This window comes from Notolabrus celidotus, chromosome 10, assembly GCF_009762535.1.
Source record: "Notolabrus celidotus isolate fNotCel1 chromosome 10, fNotCel1.pri, whole genome shotgun sequence".
NCBI classification, from domain to species: domain Eukaryota; kingdom Metazoa; phylum Chordata; class Actinopteri; order Labriformes; family Labridae; genus Notolabrus; species Notolabrus celidotus.
Window position 1 is genome coordinate 30577283 of NC_048281.1, and position 18290 is coordinate 30595572.

Consider the following 18290-nt stretch of genomic DNA (forward strand, 5'->3'; position numbering starts at 1 on the left):
ATGAAGGCTGTGTGATGAGGCTGATGTAATCAGATGACTGAACATAGTTTTTCATGTCCATGAAGCCGCAGAGATCAGGTGTAGAATTATTTTTATATTTTGTTCACACGCATTAGACATTTGTAACCTCAAATTAATCTGTGTGCTCTAATTAGAAATTTGTTCCATCTAATTAATAACTAGCGCCCTTGACTTACTAAATCATGTCTTCAGATTACATAATTAGCTTCCTTGAATCAGGCTAATAGCATTGAGTCACTCTGGCAGGAGCTGAAGTCACAGGTTTCTCAGGGGATCAGTGAAAAAAGAAGAGCAGGCTGTCCAGAGTCCAGGAAGAACTGAAATCATTCCCTGATATAAATCTGTCAAATGCTTTAGCAAGGTTTGGTGGATCAGCAAGAAAATTATGTTTCTAGCCAGAATGTGTCAGGTATGATGACAAAAAAAAAATGAGGAGGACTCACGTTCAGACGATTGAAGATAATTTAACACAGAAAGCTTCTTTTTAAATATCAAAACACACAGTCACTAGGTAAACTACAAGGATGATGACAAAGGCTGAAAACACTGAACATAATCAAGACACAGGTGTGGAAAACAAGACACAGGTGAAACTAATCAAGGGAGGACACTTTTAAAAAAAAAGGTGGGAAAACAAACAAAGACAGGAAGTCAAAATAAAGCTAACATACTGGGGCAAGATCTACAAAATAAAACAGGAAACACTGAACACACAGGACCACAAGCGTAATGAATATTAATATAAGACGTGATCATGAATAAACATCATAAGGAAGACAAAAGGATAACTCATAACTTAAACAGACAGGAAGTAAACAAGGGGAAAAAACTTTCAAAATAAAACAGGAAACTAAAAGTACTTAACTGAGGAACATAATTAAAGAAACACACACCATGAGAAGAAGAGCCTGTGATTTGAACAACACACCAAAAACCAAACTAAGAATAACTCATACCAGGAAAGACTGGAGGTAAAGCAAGAGATGAAAACACAAGGTAAGATCAACAAAATAAAACAGGAAGTCAATCAACCAATCAATCTTTATTTGTATAGCGCCAAATCACAACAAACGTTATCTCAAGACGCTTTTACAAATAGGAGGTCTAGACCACATCTATGTCAAATTATGAACAGAGACCCAACACCAAGACCTTACCACCTTAATCCACCCTGAGCATTCCACCCACAGTATTTAGTAAGTTCAAGCGGGGAGGAAAAACTTTCAGGCACAAACCTCGAGCAGAACCAGACTCATGTTAGACAGCCATCTGCCTCGACCTCAAAGCCACAGCCAGACTACAGCACAATGGAAATACAGATCTTTACAAAAGTAGCTCATGACAGAGTAATGTGATGTATGACTTTTGCAGCTTTTCTCTTGCTGTGTATCAGCATGTCTCATTGTGCATTTTAATTACATTCCTAAAGTGAAATATGATATTGAAAGCAGATCTTATTTGTAATGCAAAGTGATTCAGGAACTGTGTGGGTAGTTTTCATTGCATAAACTAACATTAGTCTTTTCAAACATGACCATGAAATCCAAGGATGAGCAGCAGCTCTGATGAACAACTCTTCATTGCACAAAAAACACAGAAGCAGAAAACTCTCCTGACGCCAGCTGTTCCCGCGTGTCTGACTTTAAGAACGACCCTTTCTTCGAGAACTTCAGTTGAACAACATTGACACCAAAATGATAGTCATTTGTAAAAGTGAATTTCAATTATATTCAACTTAGAAACTGCAGAAATCAAGAAATGATTTTCACCTCGAGTGATTGGAAAAGAGTTTGATTGAGGGCTATTAACGGTCAGCAGACGGCTAATCAGACTGCAGGGTTATTAGGGTTTGATTGGCAGGATGTGTGCAGTTGAAAACCCCCTCCACACATTCTTCTACACTATCAGATGTGTATAATTACATGTGAGATACACTGGGAAACCCCTACCTGCACACACACATAAACACAGACTGAAACTGCAGCTCCTTCCTCTAACAGGCAGCCATTTTACCCCTGTGCTCATCCACCAGTCTGTAATAACACACTCTGTCTGGCCCTCAGAAACTCTATTATGATTTCACTTGGCACTGTCAGCCACAGTCGCACACACCTTCATTCACACACGCACAAACCATAATGTGATATTATCGACTGCATTTCTCTCTCAGTCTACCTGATACTGTTTCATTGTGTGGACTGAGAGCCCCGCGGGCCTCTGTTATTGATTTGAACTCACCCAACTAGTTCAGAGAACTCGCAGAAGCAAGAGACTGTTCAATTTTGTCCACCGGTTTCACATTAGAGAGTAACTTTACAGGCTGAGCTCAGATGTGTTACAGAGGAACAGGTTGAAGTGAGCCTCAAAGGCAAAAACAATTCAAAAGCAGTTTGAAAACAGTGTGAATGTTGATGGTAAGACATTACAAAGAGCTGCACAACACTACTGGAAGAGAGGAAGTTGGAAAACCAGTTTGATGCTTGAAAAAGTTACAAGAACGTCTTCAAATATTGAAGTAAGCGGCAGACTATATTTTCATGTATTTGCAGTCCACAGTTCTTTCCTTTCTCTTCTCTAGACATACACAAGCAGTCATTTACAACCTGTCTGCCCCACAGTCACCCCTGCCTTTCCACCAATTTCCACCTCCTGAACTCCCCGCCTACCCCTGCACACCTTTAACTCTTCATCCCACCGCTCAATTCTGTCTCTGCCAGGTTCTGTTCATATCTACCCCTGATCTTCACACTGCAAGCTTTAATGCTCAATTTAGATTTTTGCTCTGATCTATTTTTTTGTGTGTTTGGATCTTCACATTACTTTTTAAAATGTGGCCTGAAATAAATTCCTGTGTGAACTGGTCATGGTCTTGAATTGAATCACCTGCGCAAATGAGAACGGTAATAGCAGAAAACACCATCTGTCATGAAGCGAGGTGCATGGGAAGTAAAAGGTGGAACACATCCACCATGATGCAACACCTGACAACATAGCATCTGACGACAACTTAGCTTCAGTTAATCTCTACAAACAGATTTCTGCATGCAAGTGGAGCTAACATTACAGGTGCATCTAAAAAAGTAATGCAAATGTGCCAATTTTAACTTTTATTATTATATTTGTAATTCTAATTTTGCTCTTTTATGCTTGTCTGAATGTTTCCAATGCTTTTAATGTTTTAATGTAAAGCACATTGAGTTGCCCTCGTATATAAAATGCTCTTTACAAATAAAGATGCCTTGCCTTTTGAAATCTCTATTCAAACAGAATAAACACCCTGTACCTCTTAGTCAATCAATCTATCAATCTTAATTTATATAGTACCAAATCACAACAAATGTTATCTGAAGACGCTTTACAAACAGAGCAGGTCTAGACCGTACTCTATGTTCTATTATTAACAAAGACCCAACATCAAGACAGGATAAGATCCAGTCTCATCTTACAGACAGGACTTAGTCTGATCTCATCTTAATCCACCATGAGCAGAGCACTTTGCAGCATTTAGCAAGTTACAGTGGCAAGGACAAACTTCCTTTAACAGGCAGAAACCTCCAGCAGGACCAGACTCATGTTAGACACACATCTGCTGAGACCATCTAGTCTAGTTCAGAACATGCAATCACAGTCATAGGGAAGACTGCTGACTTGACAGCTGTGCAAAAAGTGATCATGGACACGCTCCAAGAGGAGGGTAAGCTACAGAAGGTCATTGCTGAAAAGGCTGAATGTTCACAGAGCGTGGATCGAATCATATAAACTGAATTGTAAATATTGATGAGTGTGCAGAAAAATATTTCATGGTCTGAAGTCCTTTTTGGCAAACCGCTGGCCACACTGATGATGAAAAAAGTTGCCTGTTTCTCTAATATACACTACCAGTCAAAAGTTTGGACACTGTAGATTAATACTGAAGACATCAAAACTATGAAATAATCTGGTTTTACCATAATCTGGATTATAACAGTAGTCAAATAAGGCTATCCATTGTGTACTAACCCTACCTCTGAACAACACAACTGATGGTCTCAAACACATTAAGAAGGCAAGACATTCTACAAATGAACTCTTGACAAGGCTCATGTTAATTAGAAACCATTCCAGGAGACCACTTCATGAAGCAGACTGAGAGAATACCAAGAGTGTGCAAAGCTGTCATGAAGGAAAAAGGGGGCTACTTTACAGAATCTGATATATAAAACATATTCTGCTTTGTTTAACACTTTTTTGTTCATTCAATAATTCCATATATGTTCTTTCATAGTTTTGATGTCTTCAGTATTAATCTACAGTGTTTCAAATAATTAAAATAAATACAAACCCTTGAATGAGAAGGTGTTTCCAAACTTTTGACTGGTAGTGTGTATCGAGAAGCTATCAGTGCACAAGAGAAGGGGCCCTGGCTTTGAGATTTACAAACCTTGTTACATTTTTGTTGCAATTATTCAATTTATTTTGAAGAATTCAGTCTATGCCGCCAACTAAGTCAATATCTTTTCTGGTTTTCTTTTCAGTGCTGTCATGGGCAGAGTTTTCAAAGACATCCTGGTATTTAATCAATTTTCTAAACAGAGAATGGAAAGAATTAAAAGTTTTGTCCCTGAAACAATTCTGATGTTTTACATCTTGTTTTACAAGTCTTCATATTTGATGGAAAGAAACCAGTAAATGTTTGAAATTCTTGCTTGCTGAGTTTCAAACAACAAGACAGTTATCAAAACTGTTGTAGACTAAATTTCTTTTCAAAAAGAGACAAAAGCTGAAGGATGACGAGATGTTTAACAGGCAGAAAAGAAGAGAACGTACATCTTTACATCCACCTTTTTGGGCAAACGAAGCATGACAAGCATTTAGGAAGAGTTCTTTAAGCTGAACTACTCATTACTTTTCAGTTTGCAGCATCTGATGAGTGGTCACAAAAAGGGCTTCTTCTGTAAATGTTAAAAGGTTGAAAGGTGTTCAACACAAACTGTAAATGCATTCTTTGCGTTACTCAGGAAAAAGCGGTTATAATTTCTTGTTCATTTCCAGCCTCTCCAGTTGTGGCCTTTTCCTTGTTGTTCAGCAGAGCGATGTGTCAGAGGAGCGAGGTCGCAGGGACGGGGCCCAGATGATGGGCTATTAGGGAACAAAAAGGCAGAGACATGAAGAACCACTCAAACAAAAGCTCCGGCCCACACATTTGTGGCCTGACACCGCCACAAAAGAGGGCCGTCCAGTGTTCTGAGAGGAGGCTGTTAATTGGAGAGCCAAAGGTCAGGAAGAAAAGGACAGTTTTAGGGGGGCAGTGCAAGCTTTTATCTAAGCTGCTGTGCTTCAGTGCCTGGCTCGGAGAAAGAACAGATTCAATATCTTATAAGGGAGGCTGCAGAGGTGAGAAATATTTATGTAGTGTGAAGTAGTGTTCAAAAATCTGTCCAAGCTTTTAAAATGTGGGGAGTTTATAAAGCAGAATGTCAGAACTTTCATCTTTAGGACACTTTATGGATACATGATAAAGCTACTATGAGGAGTTTTATGCTGCAGTTAAAAAGGCTAAACTTAGTGCTGATGATTTTGTATGCCTGTTGCATCTGCCATAGAGTAGGTGTCAGATGAGGTGACAAACAGCCCCCTCCTGAAACAGCCTTTTTTTAAGATTCAAGATTCATTTTGAGTTTCACTTCAGACATTTTAAGCACAGAAGTTTAAAGTTTAAAGCTCCTGTGAAGAACTAGCAGTCTTTGGTGATTTTTAGTGCTCCCTGTGGACAGAGCTGCACCTCTTATCTATTTGCTGATACTGTCTTGTGTTATCTAAAACACTAAAATGCATCACTCATCAGGAAGTTTTGCCATGGGATGTACAAAAAGAAGGCTGTTTCTGCAGCTCAACCAACACCTACCAGCGATTTTAGACAACACAAATAACTGTAGAAATAATCTGTCTTGTTGCAGATGGTCTCATTCATTTTGAGTTTCACTTCAGACATTTGACACAGATGTTTAAAGTTTAAAGCTCCTGTGAAGAACTAGCAGTCTTTGGTGATTTTTAGTGCTCCCTGTGGACAGAGCTGCACCTCTTATCTCTTTGCTGATACTGTCTTGTGTTATCTCAAAACTAAAATGCATCACTCATCAGGAAGTTTTGCCATGGGATGTCCAAAAAGAAGGCTGTTTATGCAGCTCAACCAACACCTACCCCCCCACCAGCGGTTTTAGACATTACAAATAACTGTAGGAATAATCTGTCTTGTTGCAGATGGTCTCATTCATTTTGTGTATCGTGAAGAAGCATTACTAATTTCAGTCTATTCTGGAAGCAGATAAAAACTCCACACAGGGGCTTTAATGTCAGACGACCCCAAAGTTCATCACTTTAAGACGCCAGAGCTTCAACAACATGACTTATTGGACTTCTTCGCCTGTATATTGATAACACATAAAATGAGAAACATGTTGGTTTTAGCTTCCTCTCTCTGAGAATTTTGCTTGTTTTGTGTGTTAATTTCTAATAACTGAACGCCTCCGGGCGTCTGAAACTGTTTTGCAGACTTAATAAGCTATTGAAAGATGACTCCTTTGGGAGCTTGCAGACACACTTATAGACTAAACAATTAACTGATAAAGAAAATTGTCATAATTTGCAGCCTGACTGACCACAGAGACCAGTTTCATAATCGCTGCAAGGTCCAGCAATTCATTCTGTTTGCAATCAAACGAGCTCCTGGGATGATTCTTACTAAAAATGTTAGACTTCTGCACGGAGTAAGAGAACGTATGGGGATGCATGTTGTGTCTGTTGCCATTTGTATCCAATTATGTCATAATGTAATTACTGAATGTAAATAGCTGCAGAGTGCAGTAACTCTGACTGAGAATGAACACTGCTGTATAATGTGAGTAGCTGATATGACTGAATTAATTGCATCGCTGACTGTTGGCATTTCCAAGAGACAATTATAAAGAAAACTCTCTATTTAAAGTGAGGTTTCCTACTTTGGATACTACTGGTTTATGTTCATTTTAATGGAAGTAGACAAAAGGTCAGGACGTAATATTTGTCTTATTTCTTTGTAAGTAGGGGCTGTCAAAAACATCTCAGCTCCAACAAACAGATAATTAGACTGTTTTTTTGGTCAGAAATTAAACATCAGTGTTTCTTTTCCTGTCCTTTGTCTTACAGAAGGACACTGGTGGTCTCACCTGACCAACTCAAGGACCATGCCTGCTTTCAGATCTTTTAGCAGGTGATGTTTGGCCACTAAATGCTTTAAACACGTCTCTGTGACGAGTTACAGACACAGCAGGGTAAAGACAGCCAGAGTGATAACAGCTGATAACATGACATAGTAGCCCTGACACTATCTCTTAACTTTAAACATCAAGGAGAAGGAATTTCACAAACCATGTGTGGAATCCTAAACCAGCCCACACATCAACATGACGCTGAGTCAAAGTGAGGTCTAAGAAATCTGCAGAGACAAACGTCTGACTCATTTCATTCACCCCTCTCTGACCCTGTCCCTTTGATGCACAGATGACCTACAGTTAGCACGAGTTCTTCCTGCAGCATTATGCATCACACCCTGGACTAGCTCTTCATTTGGCTGCAAGAGAGCAAAGCAGGCCACTACCTAGCAGCTCACGCTTATTAGCTTCCATCTAAAGGACAACTCGATTCATGCTGTTGTAATTAACTGGAGCAGACACAAAACAAAACCCAGACAGAAGGCCGAGCCAGACAGTGTCATTGATGAGTACGTTTATGGCAACTGACTTCAAAGAGAGCCAGGATCAAAACGTATCAGTCTATATGATGAGTAAAGCTGCAGAGATGCACAGTGTGTGTCTGCTGCGGGTACAGAATGCAACACAAACACAAGGAAGCACATAAAACTCATCAAGGCCTGCTGCCAATGTCTGTTTGAACTTACACTGTATGCATGGCTGTAATCATGACCGTTAAATCCTTAAGGCTGATTTATACTTCTGCGTCGGCCCTATGCAGCATGGGCTGAGGCGGACATGAGCGCCACATACTTGTGATGTAAATTTGGGAAATACAATGCCGCCAGGCGGACCAATCATGGGGCTTGCAGTCTGCATCCATTCTACCTGTAGTTAGTAGTCAGAGAATTGATTTTAAAATCTTACTGTTGGTTTATAAAGCACTAAATGGTTTCAGGCCAAAATCCATTAGTGACCTTCCGACACATTATGAACCATCCAGACCTCTGAGGTCATCTGGGACAGGTCTGCTTATTGTCCCCAGAGTCAGGACTAAACGTGGCGAGGCATCCTTCAGTTTTTATGCACCAAATATCTGGAACCAACTACCAGAGAACTGCAGGTCCGCTGCAACTCTCAGCTCCTTTAAGTCAAAGCTGAAGACTTTTCTGTTTGCCGCTGCTTTTAATTAAATCAAATAATTAATTATGTATTTGTTTCTTAAACTGTAACTTTTTATTCTGGACAATCTAATATGTTTTTATGATTTTTAATGACTATTTTTAAATTTCATTTAAATGTCTTTTAATGTTCAACTGATTTTTAACTGTATTGATCATTTTATGTAAAGCACTTTGAATTGCCTTGTTGCTGAAATGCACTTTATAAATACATTTCCCTTGCCTTGCTTTGTAGTTACATTTTTGAGGAGGTGCACGTCAGCTACGTGCGTAGGCCTCTGCATAGGTATGGGAGCTACACAGACCTCCAGCGTAGTCTACGCTGTCATTTCGACACAGAAGTATATATCAGCCTTTATGGCTTGTTTCCACCAAGTGGTCTGGTTTGGATCAGTACAGTTTGGTACGAGTCGGATCGGTAACGCCTGATCCTGTTTGCGTTTCCACAGCCAACCGTGCCCTACTTGGTGGGCGGCGTGTAAGCCGGATGCCGATGGCCGCATCAGCTACGTAATAGCGTGACGTCATGGCAGCGCGACACAGTGTACCCCACTAATAAATGCAATACTGAGGAAAGTCTGCACCTCCACGGTCGACCATGGAACGCTGTTTCTTGACGCAATTTTCCAAACAAAAAAAGTTATCTCCCCAAGGTCCACTGGAGATTTAAACATGGCGGGGTTATGTGTTGTTCTTTATTACCGCTGTTACACGGGAAGTGACGATTCTTTCGACCAATCAACGGACTGCAGTGTTTCTAGCTCCACTTTCTGGAGTCGGATCAGTATGTCTGGCACCCCAACAGAAGCGTACCAAAAAGTGGGACAGTACGGCTCGGTAATTTGGGGACCTGTCCCTGTTTTAGTCGATGGAAACACCACAAAATACGTGCCGTACTGAGACAAACCGAACTGAATCGCTTGGTGGAACCGGGGCTTTAGTAATGGCGTGAGTTTAGTACTCCATATATCATCTGTGCTCTACCTGGCCTGAACAGCACACAGACTGTTCTGTTTTAATTGTTCTGTTAAAACTGTTCAGATCTGTTTTAATTAATCTATTATTTTGTGTATGATTGTGTTTGTTTGTTTGTTTGTTGTTTCTAATCTAACTGTGATCTCGACGACATTGGAAATGAGGGAAACCTCATTGTCTTTTCGAGAATAAATAAAGGTTTTAATTGAATTGAATTGAATCTATATAGTGTAGTAAGCCAGATTAAATGAGCTAATGCTGTAAAAGATTATAGAATTTTTTAAGCATGTTCTGATATCTCTGGCAAAATAACATAAAACCATAAAACACAGACACGAATAAGCAGGTTTCTCTGTGTGCATGTAAATGTTAAATCCCTACTATAGTCAAATCCAGGTTAAGACTCATGACCAGGATACCCGAGTCATGCAAACACAGTCAGTCTTTTCCATTCTTCATTTTATTCCACTCTATTGTACTCTTTTGTTTCCACCAACATTCATCGTTTCAGTTTTCTCTACCCCCGTAAAGCTGTGTCTGTGTGCTGTGTTCAGGCCAGGTAGTGCACAGGGACTTTTATTAGAGCTCATTTTCTAAAAAGCAGCTGCTGAAAACCCGGTTGATGAGAGCAGTGAGACCTAAATGGGCAGTAAAAAACAAAAATATGGGAGCAGAAGGACTAAATACCACCTTGGAACTGCAGAATGGGTGAACTTGAATAAACTGCAAAAACTTCCACAAGGCTTGATTTTCATTTCATAGACCAAAAAACGAGTTTGTTTGCATGTTCATGAGATTTTAAAGGCAAGCATTATCCCTGCAAATGAAAGCTGCATGCATGCAAACCAGCCATCGACAGATGTAGCCCAGCTGCTGAGTCCTTCTTTATCATCAATCCTGCGGTCTTTTTAAAACACTTAAAAAACATGAAGCAGAGCTGCTGATTTTAATTACAAGCTGCTTTTTTCCTTGTTTGTTTTGTCTGATCGAGATCAATGTTTAAGTGTTTCCCATTTAATCTTTGATAAAGCAGAGACAGGAAGCATATCACTACATTTGATGACAAGGAACTAATGACTGTTTTCATTCGTGATTTAGAAACCTTTTAAATGATTCATCGCCCGATCCTCTCAGCCCTACATTGCAGGAAAATCTTCAAAAAGACGGGGGGCAAAAACACTCTGAGTTTCCTGCCCTATCATTGCAGGTGATCGGTATTCATCTGCTCTCACATGGCAATTAAGTCTTGTGTTTGTGAGTGTGAAGCAGGCAATACCCCTTGCCAATTAGAGAGAAAGAGGGGTGTGTGGAGCGTTATTAGCAGTAGTGATCCACAACCGTGATCCCATCAGCAGCAGTCAGGCTCAGAGACAGACAGGAGGGCAATGAAAGCAGCCCTCAGCGTGCTGCAGAGCCTGCAGACCTGGCTGGATTCAATCCCACAGGCTGCCCTGATCACTCACCCTGGACGCTGAGCATTAAGAGACACCCATATCCCAAACACACACACACACACTCACACACAAAAGGTATAATCACTCTTTCTATCAGTCTCCCCTCTTGAGAAAGAACAACTTTGTTCACAGCCTGCCAACTTCACAGCTAATCCACAATGTCACCAAAATCTTTGTGCACAGAAAAAAAAACACACAATACCTTTGAAATGATGACATGAAATAAAACAGGGTAGCAATGCCAGAAAAAAAAAACATATTCATAAAGTTTGTATTTTATTGTCTTAATAAACATTTCTGGCGAGCTGGAGACACACAGAGAGGGTTTTCCAATATTTCACTGAGCGCTGGCAGGATCCATCAGCTGGCAGTCACCCTCAGAGGATAAATAGTTGCAATACGTTAGCCGATTGTTCTTAGAGAACAAAGAAATTCACACATCATGTTTTTAAAGTAGTTGCTATGTAATTATTGTCATTTTATTTCTTATTTATTTATGATTTATTTAATCAGGCAGTCCTTTTAATATTTTATTTACAGACTAGAAATAAAAATTCCTCCTCTCTTTTCTTTCCTTTCTCTTGATTATCAATCAATATTTAATTCTTTTTTCTTTGCTTTTCAATCCAACATTTCATAAAAAAAATAAAAAGAATCTAAAGTTACTTTGTTCATTCGCTGGTTTATTCTCCTACTGCAATTTTGAAGAAGATATTTAATCTGTGGGGTATGAAAAAGAGAAAAGCAGGAGGCTTCAGAGGCTGAAACAAGTGAATGTTTGGTGTTCTGTGGTGCCAAGTTGCACACAATAGCCCAGTTATCAACACTGCTGTTGATTCATTTTGTTAGAAGTCACAAAAAAAGCTTGAAAAGTGACTTCAGCAGCTGGATCTGTTGGGTAGCACCTTTAGACCTGACAAAAACAGCAGGTCTGAAATGATTGCTCTCTCTGGATTAGACTTAAAGGTGACATATCAATATATATTGGTCTAAGAGGTCCCCAAAACATGTCTTTAAAGTTTATGCTCAAAAAAACACTTTAAAATCAGATTTTGGCATGCCTGAAAACCCTCTTCTTCAGTCCTCCTCAGAACACTCTGTTTTCTCTCTGACCACGCCCCCTCAGGAAGTGGATGTGCCTCGGCTGTCCAGCACGTTGATCTAATGTTTACATGTTGGCTGAATATACACGGCTGCTCAGAGATCGCGTTACTTCAACCCTCTGAATCTGATCCAGAATCTGATCCTGACGGAGAGGCGCCTGTAGCAGGACCTTTCTGAAGGATTGGTCAAAGATTTTGTGTTTCTTGTTGTTTTATTTATCAGTATGTAGACGTGTGTCTTGGTACACAGCTACGAACATGTAGCTATGTGGCTATGCTAACTAGCGCTAGCACTTATCCATGATAAATAAAAATCATCCACTAGATCTTCAAATCTGCAGACGTGGGGAGTAAAATCGACCTCTACCAGAAAGGCAGCGGGACCTTTCTGAAGGATTGGTCACAGATTTAGTGTTTCTTGTTTTTTTATTTGTCAGTATGTCGACGTGTGTCTTGGTACACAGCTACAGCTACGAATATGTAGCTATATAGCAATGCTAACTAGCGCTAGCACTTATCCATGATAAATAAAAATCATCCACTAGATCTTCAAATCTGCAGACGTGGGGAGTAAAACCGGTTATTTTATACAGTCTATGGTCTGAACAAGCTCCGAGCTCTGACTCCGTGACAGACCGGATATTGTTGTTACGTAACAAAAACACAGAAGTCTGAAACGGCTCGTTTCACACACATTTACAGAAAGGTGGAGAAATCAAAACAGGGGCAGAATGGATTTTTTTCATTCTCGGGGGGTTTGTAGACATGCCAGGGGAACATATTTCAGGTAGAGAACCATTAAAAAGTCCATTTTGCATGATATGTCACCTTTAAATATGACAGTTAAAGCCACTTCTTGAAGTTGCAACCATTGCACACGGTCGTAGCTTACATCATACTGACACTTTGATGAACTGGATGAGTCTTTAGAGTTACTATTCAGCAAGATTTAAAAAGATCTTAAAGGACTAAATTCATTCCTTTGGAAGACTGGATCAGATTTTCTCAAGCAGGACTTTTTCAAACTCTGGGAAACTTTTCTGGGGCCATTTTTTTAATCTTCCACACGACAGTCTTGAGGTAAGCAGTATAAATACTGTTTATTGTACAAAGTGATCCACCTTGACTATTTGCCCACAAGATTTAGATGAAAACATCTCCATTAATAGCTTATGTGCGACTTCTTTCTTGCTTCAAGCTTTTATATTCCGAGATGCATCAGTCAAACAGTGGCTGAACTTTTTAAGAAGAGATTTACCTGACGGAGCATATACAGGACAAACATTCCCCCACAGAGCAGAGTGTTGAGGTTTAACTCCTCCATTCAAAGGAAAATAAATGAGTTTGGGATTGACCTGCTTTGAAATGTTTACCTGTGACACTTCCATTGTGTTTAAGTACTGTGACTGGATGTTTTCCTTCCTTCAGCTGATGGTCTCTTTAGCCTCTCTTGGTGATTCTCTCTTTTTCTTTGTGCATTCAGCCATGCCAACAGTTTCTGTTTATGACAATGCCCCAGTTTCTCCAATTTATTCCCACCACCTTAGCTGCTACTGGAAACATAAACACGTCACTCAATGAAACTGAAAGCTTTATGTATTTAGGAGAGCTTTAGCTGGGTAAAAGCTTGCATTTATTGTATGGAAGTGTCTCATATGTAGCACTCTATATTTGCATTTCTTTCAAGTTTGCTGCAAAGTGCACAAGCAGCTTCATTTTCTCTCTATTTCCATGACACGCAGCAGAAAGAAAAGCACTAATAAACCCCTTCCGCTCCTTGTCAGCTCCTTTCCTCTCTATCCGCTGATAGATCTGATTCTCCAGCAGCACACTTTCAATTCCCAGCTGAAACAAGCTGCTTTAATTACCAGGTAAGATCAGGACTCATTGAAATTTAATGCACCATGGACTCTCGGGCTCATGTTTTGATCTTTTTTTTTTTTTATGTTTTATTCCTGAGAGCAAGAATTCACTCTGGATGAGATGGTGAGGATAACTGGAGCCCTTTCTTTTGCATGTGTGTCTCATTATTAATTCCATTAAGGACAGTTTCTTCGCACAGATCCCCATTAGACAGAGTCAGCCCGCCACAGCACAGCAGACCTCAGGTTTAATTGACACCACGGCACACGTGGGAAACGGGGAAGAAGGCATGATCTGAGTACATGACTGATCCAAGTAAATGCCAGCCTTATCTCGCAGGACTCTGGATTTCACTGACGAAATAAGCAAATGTTTGAATTAGTATTCCGACAGGAGAAATGTTATATTGAAGATGGAAAAACAGGAAACACTAGGTTACTTTAAGCCTCTGGAAATGGACCGACTTAAAGTGCCCACAGGGTCCAGTTTGAAAGAATCCGGTCTAAAACAGAAAGAACAACGTCTTAATGATTCAATCTTTCACCAGCTGAAAGCAGAGACTGGTTTACACATGGCCACACTGTTTCCTTTAATGCTCAAGTTTCATTGTTCTTTACCAAAAACACTAAAAGCTACACACTTCATTCTTTTTATTACTAAACACTAAGACTCCACTCTGTAGTGCGATCACACTGTGGGTACGCTAACAGCTCCAACTCAAACCATAAAGCAGTCATGTTGTGTGCAATGAAAAGAAGCTGCAGTAACACACATGCAGCTCATGCATGATGATTCAGTGTAAATCTGTTTAAAATACAACCTATACAATCTTGCAAATTCCTTCTTTTGCAGCTGATAAATGTAGATTTCAATCTTTTGCATAATTACTTTCTGCTTGTTCTGTCCATGAAGTCATTCTGCTTTATTACATGTGGTGAAATAAAGTGTAACATCCAAGCAGCAACCCCGGGTCTAAAAATATGAGTCCAATGCAGAAGTGCTAAAAACTGCAGTTCATTAAGGATCCGCTTGGCTGGCTCTGGAGGTACCGGAAACCACATACACACCGATTCAAAAAAGTCGATCTTTACAGCAGAAATAAACATGTTTACAGCCTGGTACAAAAGACGAGTGTAGTCTGGATAGCTCATTTCTCAATCGGCACACTGTTCCTTGTGCCGCTATAATACAACTCAAATTAAGGTGAATATATCACAAATGAAGTAGTTGACATTAAATGTATTCAGGGTTCCCACTCTTTTCCAGAGATCCTTTTCCAGGACATTTCAAGGACATTTTCAGTGATGATCAAGCTGGTATGACAGTCTAAATTTAGTTCCTAATTTAGTTCCTAAATAGTCTAACATGTTCCTCTCAGTGGAAGTCTACATTGAAAGACGTGCAGTCTATGGCTATCCATGGAATCATCTCTTACATGCTTAAAAATGATGGAAAATTGATTATAGAATAATGCAACCACAGATGTACAGCACTTTATTAGTGCAACCAAGTAACAATGATGGGCAACTCTTATCTCAGCTTTCTCTTTTCTCAAAAAATATAAAATTAACTAAGTAAAAAACAAAAGAGCCAGCAAAGGAATCTGGAAGCTGCCTTACTGAAATAAATATATAATAATAATATTCAGAGGATCAGTGCATAAATTGGCCTAAATAGAACTGAATGACAAAAATGGCCACAAATGTTGAATGGGGATGTGTTCTTGTCAGGTCGCACGCAGTCATGTTGGAATCATTTTCCAGGACATTTTACTTTTTCTACCATTTTCCAGGTTTTCCAGGACGTGTGGGAACCCTGGCATTAGTGCAAAATTTTTTTTTTTGAGTGGAAAAATACTAATTGTTAGCATTCCTGTCTTATTCTGAGACACTAAGCTTTAAAATACTGGGAAAATATTGCTTAAAATAAGTTTTCCCTGCTAATTTTAAGATCACAGTTTTCAGTACCAAGCTAATTTTCACTTGTTCTATTGGCAGATTTTTTTGCTTATTTCAAGGTAAAAGTACATTGAAATGAGTTTTTGGAGGGTCACTTTTTCCAGTGTTCATCATCAGATTGTATATTCATTGACACTGCAATTAAAAAATGTACCAGCGTACGTGTGATTAGCTGCAGTTTTACACTACGGTAGTGTAACCTCCTCCCACAGTTCCACAGTAATCATATCTTTCATATACTCTTCTTTCTGTCAGTGTCTCTCAGTAAACAGGTAACAGGTTTAGATACTTTCATTGCATGTATTTCAGGGAAATGGTACCAACATATTCACACATTTTCAAATCGCTATAAGTTCCTCTGCTGCTTCATCATTCTGTCTGGTGTCTCCTTTGTCCACGCTGTCACTTCTGTGTAATGTTTATGCAGCCTAGAAAAAAGTAGCATTTCAAGGTAAAAGTACCTTGAAATAAGTTTTTGGAGGGTCACTTTTTCCAGTGTTCATCTTCAGATTGTATATTCATTGACGCTGCAATTAAGAAATGTACCCAAGAGACCAATATGACATGATACTGATTCAATTAGATAAAAAACAAACCTGTAACAGGCAGAGACTTCAAACAGAAGACAACTTTAAACTGATCAAAGTGTGACCAAAATCAGAGCATAATCTGACTGTAAACTGACTATGCTTGACTGCATGTGATTATTATTTGCCTAATTTTGTCTAAAAAGCCATAAAAAAAAAAATTGGAAAAAAAGCATGATAGTTTCTCAGAATATTTGGCTTCTGAAGATCCTCAAAGATAAGTCAGAACAATCACACCACATATCTGCAGCTGCACTGCCAAAAAATGTGGCATCTTTTTTTTTCAGAGCATCAATCTGGAGCCTCATCTAATCTCTGACAATATTTTATTTTGAATGACAGTTCATCTAAAACAGGGGCCACATTTTCAAGGCCTCGCACCATAATGACACAGCACTGAAGTGTGTCAAAGCGATCAATCACAGGCAGCCTGATGACAAGCCGGTGGCCGCTGTTTAAAGAGCTCTTTGTGTCTGTGTTCTGACTGATGCGCGGCAGAGACGGCGGCTCTGAGCTCAGGCCTGCAGTCATCGAGACACAACACAGACCCTCTTGTCTGGAGCTCCTTACATGCCGTGTCTGCGCTAACCGCTTCCACTAGCAGAGAATACTGTAATCAGAAGGAATCGGCTGATGAATTGTAACTTGTCAGGATACATTTTGATATTGTTAAGTAAAGAAAGGAGATAAAAATAGACATGATTGTGCCGCTAGATTGGACATCATGCCTGATCATCAGGAAGCAGCACTTGATGAAAATAATAGCTTAGCAACAGTCAAACAAAAGAGCAGACAGCGAAGAATCACACACGGCAATCATTCAGAAGAAAGGACGAGATGACCAAAAAAAGGCTCAAATTTTTCACTGCTTCCCTGCCATCTTTTTACTTTTAAGTTTTCCAAATTTCATTGTGTTGCTCTTATGTCATCAAACTTTAAAACCACAACATGGATACAAATACACGGAGCTCTGCCAGCAGTCATACGGATGGATCAGCATCCTGCAAGTGATGGTGAACCTTAAGTTAGCTGTGGACAGAGGAGCAGCTGCTATTAGTGTTTTGACAACCTTGAGACTCATTCATAAAATCCCAGTGCATCTGTAATGACAGAAGAGCTCAAAGCAGAAGTCCAGAGATCTACAGATGATCATCATAAAGCAACAGGAGGAATCTGGCATTTCAGAGAAAGAGCTGAATGACTCCAGTTCTGATTGTTTTTCCTGATTCTAATTAATATCCAACATTCCTCTCACTAACTGGAACATTTAAGGCAGCAGGCAGAGAATATTTCTTGCATGCATGTAGAGGGCAAGATCAGAAAATACATAAAAGGTGGGCACAGATTTAGCCTCATGGTTAAGTTGCGTGTCCATATAGCAGGAGGCCCAGGTTTGATTCCAGCCTGCGGCCTCTCTCCCTGCATGTCATTCTCCCACTCTCTCCCAGCTTCCTGACCTATCCACTGTCCTATCCTCTATAAATAAAAGGTGTAAAAACCCCAAAAATATAACAAAAAAAAAAAGTAAATAAAAAAGTACAGCTTTGTCCACAGGGGGCGCCAAAATCAACACAAAATGAGAGGTATTCAAAGTACTTTTAAGTTTTATCGGCTGTAGTAGCTGATCTTTATGTTGTTTTATTGGCTTTATAACTGTGGTCTCCAAACAGGATGTGTCTGTGGTTATTTAATAACCGCATGAAATACTGTGAGTGTAAAAGCTGTCAAAGGAATAAATCCCCACTGGGTTCACTGTGTCAGCATGATACAATGTACAAACAGACATTTATTGTATTTAGCTGAAAATCATGTGCAATGTTGTTTCAAGACAAGTACACTACCAGTCAAAAGTTTGGAAACACCTTCTCATTCAAGTGTTTGTATTTATTTTAATTATTTGAAAAACTGTAGATTAATACCAAAGACATCAAAACTATGAA

General features: G+C 39.5%; 1 protein-coding gene across 6 annotated transcripts in view; it reads right to left on the reverse strand.

Annotated features, from left to right (window-relative positions):
• The window catches only part of sema5ba (sema domain, seven thrombospondin repeats (type 1 and type 1-like), transmembrane domain (TM) and short cytoplasmic domain, (semaphorin) 5Ba), a 288051-nt gene that overhangs the window by 178727 nt on the left and 91034 nt on the right, over nucleotides 1–18290 (reverse strand). Inside the window, exon 1 of one of the 6 annotated variants that reach the window (XM_034694408.1) lies at nucleotides 465–572. The exons of the other annotated variants lie outside the window; for them this stretch is intronic. The gene's annotated coding sequence lies outside the window, so the exon portion shown is untranslated. Of the gene's footprint in view, nucleotides 1–464; nucleotides 573–18290 lie in introns of those variants that run through there. 6 annotated transcript variants of the gene reach the window in all.